A 10,632-nucleotide genomic window follows, 5' to 3' on the forward strand; every position below is an offset into this window, starting at 1 on the left:
AAATGGAAATTAATTCACTGGTTTTATAATAGCCATAGGTGTATGCTCACTCCAAGTCCTCTAGAAAATATAGAAAATTGTATACTTAAAAATATCACCCCAAATTCTATCATCCCAATATAACCAGTATTGATGTCATGTCAATTTGGAATATATCCTTCTAGTTTTATCTCTGTATGTAACTGTATATGCACCTAGACATAGAAGGCTTTAAATAAAAATAAGATCATATAATGTATTATATATAAATACTATACACACACATATGTGCACACATGCACACACATACACACAGTACAGCTTGAGTCTCTCTTGTCTAAGATTCTTGGGACCAGAAGTGTTCCAGATTTTGGAGTTTTTTCTGTTTCAGGAATGCATATAATGGGATATCTTGGGAATGGAACTCAGATCTAAATATAAAATTCCTTAAATGTCATGTATCCCTTATATAGAGAGAGCCTAAAGGTAATCTTCTACAATATAGTTAATTTTTTGCATGAGGTTAGGTGTGGAATTTTCAACTGTAGTGTCATGTTGGCATTCAAAAAGTTTCAGATTTGGGAGTATCCCCGATTTTCAGATTAGGAGTATTCACCTTTATGATATACCTTGTTGTTTTCACATATCAGTATGCATTCACATCTTTCCGTGTCGATAATGATCTGCATGAACACTTTTAATGGCTGTGCAGTGCCCTGTGTCTTCTATGGTATGCCATGGATGACACATTCTTTAGCTTGGATCAGTAGGAGCAGAAATTTCCCAAGGATAAAACATTTTCCTTAGACATTGCCTTCATTTCATTGCAGTGTTGGAACCTCTTAAAAACCTGCTGTAACCACAGTAGTTTACAGAACCATCCCTAAAATAAAATACCCAGAAGTGCTTCTTGGTGAAACACCACCAAAAAGAGGAAATAGAAAACCCGAGGCTCTGGTCTAACAGACAACAATTCATGGAATGTAGGTAGGAAACCATTCCAGAAAATAAAAACAAGCAGTAACTAAAGCCAAAAAGTGACTAATGGCCAGATACTGGAAGTGCAATCCAAACAGGTGATAAACAAATTCATAAGCACTGAATAAAGAAACAAGCCCTGGGGCCGGCACCGCGGCTCACTAGGCTAATCCTCCGCCTTGTGGCGCCGGCACACCGGGTTCTAGTCCCGGTCGGGGCACCGATCCTGTCCCGGTTGCCCCTCTTCCAGGCCAGCTCTCTGCTGTGGCCAGGGAGTGCAGTGGAGGATGGCCCAAGTGCTTGGGCCCTGCACCCCATGGGAGACCAGGAGAAGCACCTGGCTCCTGCCATCGGATCAGCGCGGTGTGCCGGCCGCAGCGCGCCAACCGCGGCGGCCATTGGAGGGTGAACCAACGGCAAAAAGGAAGACCTTTCTCTCTGTCTCTCTCTCTCTCACTGTCCACTCTGCCTGTCAAAAAAAAAAAAAAAGGAACAAGCCCTGGGAAAGGAAGCACTGTGAAACCAGGAGAGAAGAGAGAAAGGCAGCCCTTAGAGGGGCCGGCACAGATTCGAGTCCCAGCTGCTCCACTTCCTACCCAGCTCCCTGCTAACATTCCTGGGAGAGTAGCGGGAGATGGCCTAAATCCTTGGGCCCCTCCACCCATGCAGGAGGCCTGGAGGAAGCTCCTGGCTTCAGCCTGGGCTGTCCCAGCCATTTGAGGAGTGAACCAAAGGATAGAAGACCTCTCTCTCCCTCTCTCTGTAACTCTGACTTTCAAATAAATAAGACTAATCTTTTTTAAAAAAATATTAATAAATAAGAAGACAAATATGAGCAAGGCTCTGCAGAACTTGGAGAGTGCAGTAGATAATAATAAGGAGGGCATGAAAAGGAGCAAAGATGTAGGAAACAAATGCCAGCGTGCTGACCAATACTGAGATCCCTTCTGAAGTCAAAGCAAACTGTTGTTGTAGTTGTTGTTATTTTAAATGTATTTATATACTTGAAAGTGATATCGGAATTTGACCCCTTAAAAATATATCAGAATGTGGCCCCTTAAAGTTCCCCAGAAGTGCCATCTGGGGTACCACATATGTTATTGGAGTTTGGGGTGCCATACGATATCACCATATGCTTATTAGTAAATCCCCAATATTAATAAACCCAAGTGGTTCTTGCCTAATATTTAGAGAAAAATTCTAAATACCAGCATAATTGAATGAGGCAGCATGGTACATTTTAAGCTTTTATTCAGCGTGAAAGGTGCATAGGAGAATGAGGGCTTTATCTATAGGAGAGAAGTAAATCTGGGTTCATACCGAGTACCAGGAGGCAGCCACATGGAAGAGCATCTAGGCCAGGAAGCCTAGGGCAGGTTGGCCCATGCACCCTGAAGACACAGGGCTACAGCCAGTCCCCTACTGGCAAGAGGCCAGGGCCTGGAAAAAGAAGGAAAAGGGCTGGATCCACCCTGTCCCAGGCTTTTAATCCACTTCCAAAGGGGAGTAGTTAATTAACCTGATTGACCAGTGGGCGCTCAGGTGTGAAGTCACGCAGGGGCATGGTGAAGGTGTGTCTTCCAGCTCACAAACCTAATCAATTTTAAACTGTATACCTGTCTACTTCAAAAGGTAGGGTGACAGAGAGAGAGAGAGACAGAGAGATCTTCTATCTACTGGTTCACTCTCCATATGGCTGCAATGGCCAGGGCTGGGCCAAGCCAAAGCCAAGGGCCTGGAACTCCATTCAGGTCTCCCATGTGGGTGGCAGGGGTCATCCTCTGCTGCTTTCCCAGGTGCATTATCAGGGAGCTGGATCAGAAGTGAAGTGGCTGGGACTCGAACTGTCCACCTTGTTCTTTCATAGAAGGTATTTGAACTATAGAATGTTCACACTACAGAATCCCATATAATATATTACATAATCAATAGTATGAACATATCATTTATCCATTTCCCTGTTAACAGGCTTTTGGGTTGTCTCCAACTTTCACACTTGTAAGCAATGCCACTGTGAACATCCTTGCGTGCATAATGCTGAGTATTTTAAGTCTTCCAGTAGAACAGATTGCTAGAAATGGAATCACAAGACTCCCTTCTCTTAAAAACAAAACTCTACCCTGATTTGCCTGCAGGCCCCCACGCTGGTCAAATGCCCTCACACCAGCCTGAAAAGGGAGGCACCTGCTGCTCCTCTCCCCTGTCTCACTCTACACTGTACCCTCACCTGCATGCTGTCACCTCCCTGGAGGCAGCTTGCTCCACAGGCCACTGGTTTTCTGCTCAGTGTCTGGCTGAGCAGAAAGATGCAACAGTGCCATGAATCAGAAACAAGCTTTCACAGTGATGAGCTGAGGAACGCCCGAGGGAGAGATGGGTATCCTTAGTCATAAAGCACATGAAGTCGCCTCTTGGAGTCCCCATTGAATCTCAGCTTTGATGGATGCTTCATTGCTTCCAGTGCTCAGTGGGCCGTTTGTGCTGGGTGCCTTCATCAGAAGAGGTGACTGGTGCCAACTCTTCACCATACTCGCTGGTGGTTGCCTTTTCACACCATACTTCCTGTAATCCTCAAGGCAACCTGGGAGGGCGTAGATGACTTAACTGAAGCTCAGCGGTGACTAAGCGACTTCACCCGCTATCAGAGGCTCAGGATTCTAAGCCAGGGCACCCGGATGCCAAAACCCTCTCCTCTCACTATTTCAGGAACTTGTCACTGTTGTGTTCCAGACTCTTCCTCTAGAGAAGTGGCTTGACAATCTTGGACTAATCACCTCCTCCCCAGGCTAAGGAAGGAATCAGAAGACAGAAAAGTATTTTATTTCTAAGACGGACTCTCTGCCTGTTTCTTTTGTTGTTGTTTGGTTGTTTTTTTGCATTTATTTTATCAATCTAAATAGCAGCACAGACCACTGGTTTTATGCTCAAAGTGTCTGGCTGAGCAGAAAGATGCAATAGTTTAGATGCAATTTCTAGAGAGAAATTCTAGAAGTTCTACCAAAGATAATGAGTTTAATCAGGAATGAGTTTTGTAGTGTGTCATAGTGAATTATCAGTGTTTCAAGGGCAAAGGGACATAAGAGGTTTTCAATGTTTATTTTTAACTAATTGAGAGAGAGATCTCCCATTTGCTATATACTTCCCAAATGCCCACAACAGCCAGGGCTGGGCCAAGCCAGAAGCCAGGAGCCAGGAACTCCATCCAGGTTTCCCATGTGTGTGGCAGGGACCCAAGCACCTGAGCCATCATCTGCTGCCTCCCAGGGTGTACATTAGCAGGAAGCCGGGTCAGAAGCAGAGCAACTGGGACTAGAACCAGCACTCTACTGTGGGACATGTGCATCCCAAGCATCAGCCTGACCCACTGCACCACAACAGCCACCCCAATGAAAGAGGTTACACAGGTTGTTTTGAAGTTATCATCCTTGTTCACAAAGATCAATAACAAGAGTGATTTTGGAGTCCAGCTCTCTGCTGTGGCCCGGGAGTGCAGTGGAGGATGGCCCAAGTCCTTGGGCTCTGCACCCGCATGGGAGACCAGGAGAAGCACCTGGCTCCTGGCTTTGGATCGGTGCAGCACCAGCCGTAGCAGCCATTTGGGGAGTGAGCCAACGGAGGGAAGACCTTTCTCTCTGTCTCTCTCTCTGTTTAACTCTGCCTGTCAAAAAAAAAAAAAAGAGTGGTTTCAGGCTAAGGTTGATCAGGCATCCAACTGCCAGCCAGATGTCCTTGCAGAAGTAGTTGCTGTGTGTGTAAGGTTTGGTAGCCTCTGTGTAACAGTGTGGATTCTGGCACAGGTTGTTTTGTTTTGTTTTGTTTTAAGATTTCTTTCTTTATTTATTTGAAAGAGTTACAGAGAGAGAGGAAGAGACAGACACACACACACACACACACAGATCTTCCATCTGCTCGTTCACTCCCCAGATGGCTGCAGTGGCCAGGGCTGGGCCAGGCCAAAGCTATGCACAGGAATAAAAGCATCTCCTTCTCTTCCCAGACACGTGAGCTCCTGGAGCAGCCAAGCTGGTGACTTCTGGTGTGTATTTCAGAGTACTGGCAACTGGCGCCAAATCTAAAAGCGCTTTAGGGAGAAGCGCTCATGGGCGCTTTTCCAGTTACAAGCCCATTTTATATTTCATCGGTTTAGGAATCTGGTTTGCCTTAATGGCCAAGTCATCATGGGCTCTTACTGTTGGCCAAGCCTTAGTTTCTCAGGAAATACGTATCTTAAAAATTAATTAGAGGGTTGGGGCTGGCGCTGTGGCGCAGCGGGTTAACACCCTGGCCCAAAGCGGATTAACGCCCTGGAATGGTGGCCACTGTGTAGCATTCCTCGTGGTCCCCTTTCCCGAATGAGTTCTTTCCTTTTCTATCATCTGTGTTGGGGTACTGACCAAGCATCATTTAGCAGCAATTCATCTAACCCTGGAGAAAGACATCCAGAAAGAACTGAGAGACCTGCACACCATCTGGGAACCTGGTGTCAAAGTCAGATTGAGTGACTGGAGAGAACTTTAGGTGGTGTCCTTTTAGGGGGAAGGGGGGAGGTGGAAAACAGGAACTAAAATTGCCCAGGCATTGCATAGAATCATAGCCTATCTCACATTGTGAAATAGGAACCCAGCAGAGCACGTCCCTAGGGAAAGGAGGCGCTGGTCAGTGTGTGTAGCCATGACTGCAGGGACAGACAATCCCATGCAGACAAGAGCTGACCAAATCCCTGCGGCTTTGCTAGTATCATTGCAGGACAGAGCCTGGAACTTCCAACCACACATCTAGTTCTGGAATGCAGGTCTTGAGGCGTGCGGAGAACAACTTCAAAAATGCCAAATAGGATAGAATTAGCACAGAGAAAAGGAGAAGAAATTGATGAATACACAGATTAAAATTTCACAGCAAATAATAATGAACAGAAATATTCAGCCAGCAAGCTCAAACAATGGGGAAATTAATTCACTGCTCTTAGAATGAAATTGTAAACTGCTCTGGAAAATTATTTACTTACTTGAAAGGCAGAGAGAGAGAGAGAGGAGACAGAGAGATCTCCCATCCTCTGGTTCACTTCCCAAATGTTCATAACAGCCAGGGCTGGGCTGGCCAGAGTCAGAAGCCTGGAACTTAACTCAGATCTCCCACATGGATGACAGGAACCCAGCTACTGCTGATGCCTCCCAGAGCCTGCATGGGCAGGAAGCTGGAGTCAGGAGCTGGAGCCAGGTGTTAAACCCAGGTCCTCCGTTATAGGACACAGGCATCATAACCGCGAGGCTAAACGCCCAGTCCCCAAAATCACTTAAGTAAAGATATCGAAGAACTTCAAAACAAATAACTGAAGCATTAATACGTTTTAAAATATACAAGAAATATAGGGAAAAGGGCAGATTAAGATCCAACGGGTCTGGGGGTGGTGCTGTGGTATAGCGGGTAAAGTCACCTCCTGCGGTGCCAGCATCCCATATGGGTGCTGGTTCGAGTCCTGGCTACTCCACTTCTGATCCAGCTCTCTGCTATGGCCTGGGAAAGCAGAAGATCGTCCAAATCTTTGGCCCCCTGCACCCACACAGGAAACCCAGAGGAGGCTCCTGGATCCTGGCTTCAGATCAGCACGGCTCTGGCCATTCCAGCCATCTGGGGAGTGAACCAGCAGATGGAAGACCTCTCTCTCTGCCTCTGCCTCTCTGTAACTCTGCCTTTCAAATGAATAAATAAATCTTTAAAAAAAATAAATAAATAAAAGATCCAATGGGTAAGAAAAAGAACCAACTAGAAATTCTGTAAATGAACTATTTATGAAAATAAAGGGGCCGGCGCTGTGGCTCACTTGGTTAATCCTCCGCCTGCAGCGCCAACATCCCACATGGACGGGGGGTTCTAGAATCAGTTGCTCCTCTTCCAGTCCAGCTCTCTGCTGTGGCCCGGGAGGGCAGTGGAGGATGGCCCAAGTCCTTGGGCCCCTGCACCCGCATGGGAGACCAGGAGGAAGCACCTGGCTTCTAGCTTCGGATCGGTGTAGCAGCCATCTGGGGAGTGAACCAATGGAAGGAAGACCTTCCTCTCTGTCTCTCTCTCTCACTGTCTATAACTAACTCTATCTGTCAAATAAAAAAAAGAAAAACATTTTGAGTTGGATATATAAGCAGTCCTCATTTTGCATGTTCTGTACTAACTGAAATTCATGCATATTGCAATGATGTCCTCGCTTTGCATGGTTCTGTAAGAAGAGTTCTAATATGCACAAGTTTCATTTAATATGGCATCACACAAAGTAAGGATGGCCTGTACTCTAGAGGAAACAAAATTAAAGACAGAATTGGTGAATACTAGGAGGTAGTACAAGAATTTACTGGCAATACAGCTCAGATGGACAAAGATATTAAAGTATGAGTGAGAAATTAAGAGAAATGGAGGTTAGATTAAGGGGTATAATAAAGGTATAATTTATGAACTTATCCAGCAGAGTGGATTTCAATAGTTTTCAGATTAGAAAGTGTATAGTAGATGATTTTTAAAAAGATAAATAATAATGAAACCTACCTTGACACATTATAGCAAAGTTGTAGTACAAAAGGATAAGAAGAAAATCATAAAAGCTAACAAAAAGAGTACTTGTAAAACTTATGCTAATAGAACCTCCTCCCTTGACAGCAATATATGCCCAAAGAAAAGATCTTCTAAGTGCTAAAGGGAAATGATTAAAAACATAAATTTTATACTCAGCTAAATATCGTTCATGAGTGGTAGCATAATAAAGATTCTTTTTTTCTAAGATTTATTTATTTTTATTTGAAAGTCAGAATTATACAGAGACAGAAGGAGAGGCAGAGAGAGAGAGAGGTCTTCCATCCACTGGTTCACTCCCCATTGGCTGCAAGGGCCAGAGCTGCACCGGTCTGAAGCCAGGAGTGAAGAGTGTCTTCTGGGTCTCCTACGTAGTTGCAAGGGCCCAAGGACTTGGGCCATCTTCTACTGCTTTCCCAGGCCATAGCAGAGAGCTGGATCAGAAGAGGAGCAGCCAAGGACTAGAACCAGTGCCCATATGGGATGCTGGCGCTTCAGGCCAGGGCGTTAACCCGCTGCTCCACAGCGCTGGCCCCAGTAGCATCTTTTAAATGATATTTCACTATCTTAAAAACTAATGCCTTGGGGCCTGCACTGTGGCATGGTAGGCATGTCCCAACTACTCATCTTCCAATCCAGTTCTCTGCTATAGCCTGGGAAAGCTATGGAAGATGGCCCAAGTGCTTGGGCCCCTGCACCCATGTGAGAGACCCAGAAAAAAACTCCTTGCTCCAGATTGGTTCAGCTCCAGCTGTTGTGGCCATTCAGGGAGTGAACCAGCTGATGGAGGACCTTTCCCTCTGTCTCTCCCTCTCTCTGTAACTCTACCTCTCAAATGAATAAATAAAATCTTTTTTAAAAAAGATTTATTTATTTACTTGAAAGAGTTACACAGAGAGAGGAGAGGCAGAGAGAGAGAGAGGTCTTCCATCCACTGGTTCACTTTCCAATTGGCCACAATGGCCGGAGCTGCACCAATCCAAAGCCAAAAACCAGGAGCTTCTTCCCAGTCTTCCATACAGGTGCAGGGGGCCAAGGGCTTGGACCATCTTCTACTTCTTTTCCAGGCCATAGTAGAGAACTGGATTGGAAGTGGAGCAACTGGGTCTCGAACCGGCGCCCATATGGGATGCCGGCACTGGTGGCAGCTTTACCTGCTATGCCACAGCGCCAGCCCCTAAATAAAATCTTTTTAAAAAAGATCCATGATGCCAGCAATGTAGCATAGTACATTAAGTAAATTGTCACTTGCCAGTTCCAATCCTGGCTACTCTGCTTCTGATCCATCTTCCAGCTAACACACCTGGGAAGGCAGCAGATGTCCCAAATACTTGGGCCCCTGCCACCCACATAGAAGACCAGGATGGATTTTCTGGACCCTGGCTTCGGACTGTCTCAGAGCTGTCTGTTACAGCTCTCTGGGAAGTAAACTAGCAGATGGAATCACTTTCTTCCTTCTCTCTCCCTCTCTCCCTCTGTCTCTCCGTCACTCTGTTTTTCAAATAAATAAATAATCTTTTGTCAAAAAGCCATGAATCCCTCCAAGTGCCCCATTATACCCATCTTTTCAGCATCTGAAGGGTTACTATGCACACTAATGTGGGTGAAACTCTATGCGTTCATCACATATATTGTTGGACCTCTCAGTTGTAGAGATGCCCACTTGCTCGAGAGGACGCCCAAAAATCCAGACTCCAGACCAGTTGATGCAAAAAGCATGAGGTATTTATTGTACGTTTGCGCAAACGGGCCCCCACCTAAGGCGGTGAGGAGCCCTGAGCGGCAGTTTCACACAGGTTATATAGTCAACAAATTAGCATATGGGATTGGCCGGTTCGGAGGGACAATTAGCATACCGGAGAGTGCTGAGGAGAGTGCTGAGGGAACCAGCTGAGGAGAATGCTGAGGAGAGTGCTGAGGGAACCAGCTGAGGAGAATGCTGAGGAGAGTACTGAGACTCTCCGAAGGGGAGTGGCAGCTCTGCTCTGGGCATGCCTAGAGGTTCTCTAAAGGGGATAGACTTTTCCTTCCCAGAGCACGTGCCCGCTGGACCCTGGGGAACATCTAACCTCTCAAGAAGCCCCTGATATCTGCCCAGGCCCAGTTTCCCGTCCCTCTCCCCCATAAGGGTCCTTCAATATCAAGGACAGTTGATATGCTGACGTGTTATGTGGCATCAAGCGTAAATGGACTAAACCATCACATTTTCCCTCCCAAGCACATTTTTCCTTTTAAGGTCTGGCACAAATTTGTTTTTTAATACTTCCAACTTGCTCTTCAAGGGAGTGATTTTTTTCCCCTATTTAAAAATTTGTTAATATAAAGGGAACAAATTTCATGTATGTTACATATACAGTTTTTTTTTATTTTTTATTTTTTTGACAGGCGAAGTTAGTGAGAGAGAGAGACAGAGAAAAAGGTCTTCCTTCAGTTGGTTCACCCCTCAAATGGCCACTACGGCCAGAGCTGCACCGATCCGAAGCCAGGAGCCAGGTGCTTCCTCCTGGTCTCCCATGCGGGTGCAGGGCCCACGGACCTGGGCCATCCTCCACTGCACTCCTGGGCCACAGCAGAGAGCTGGACTGGAAGAGAAGCAACCGGGACAGAACCGGCACCCCAACCGGAACTAGAATCTGGGGTGCCGGCACTGCAGGCAGAGGATTAGCCTAGTGAGCTGCAGCACCGGCCGTGTATACAGTTTTAAGAAAACAATGATACTTCCCAACCTCCCTCCCGCCTTACCGCCTCTTTCCCATTTTCCTTTTAATTTTGTGATGATTACTTTCAATTTACTTTATAACACAGGCTTAATCCTCCACTAAAGAATTCAAGTAGTAAATAGAAAGACCACCATTCTTGGGGCCAGGACTGTGGCATAACAGGTAAAGCCACCACCTGCAGTGCCAGCATCCCATATGGGTGCTGGTTCAAGTCCCGGCTGCTATTCTTCTGATCCAGCTCTCTGTTATGGCCTGGGAAAGCAGTGGAAGATGGCTCAAGTCCTTGAGCCCCTGCACCTGTGTGGGAAGACCCAGAAGAAGCTCCTGGCTCCTGGCTTTGGATGGGTGCAGCTCTGGCCATTGCAGCCAACTGGGGAGTGACCCAGTGGATGGAAGA

Source organism: Lepus europaeus, chromosome 7 (genome assembly GCF_033115175.1).
Source record: "Lepus europaeus isolate LE1 chromosome 7, mLepTim1.pri, whole genome shotgun sequence".
NCBI classification, from domain to species: domain Eukaryota; kingdom Metazoa; phylum Chordata; class Mammalia; order Lagomorpha; family Leporidae; genus Lepus; species Lepus europaeus.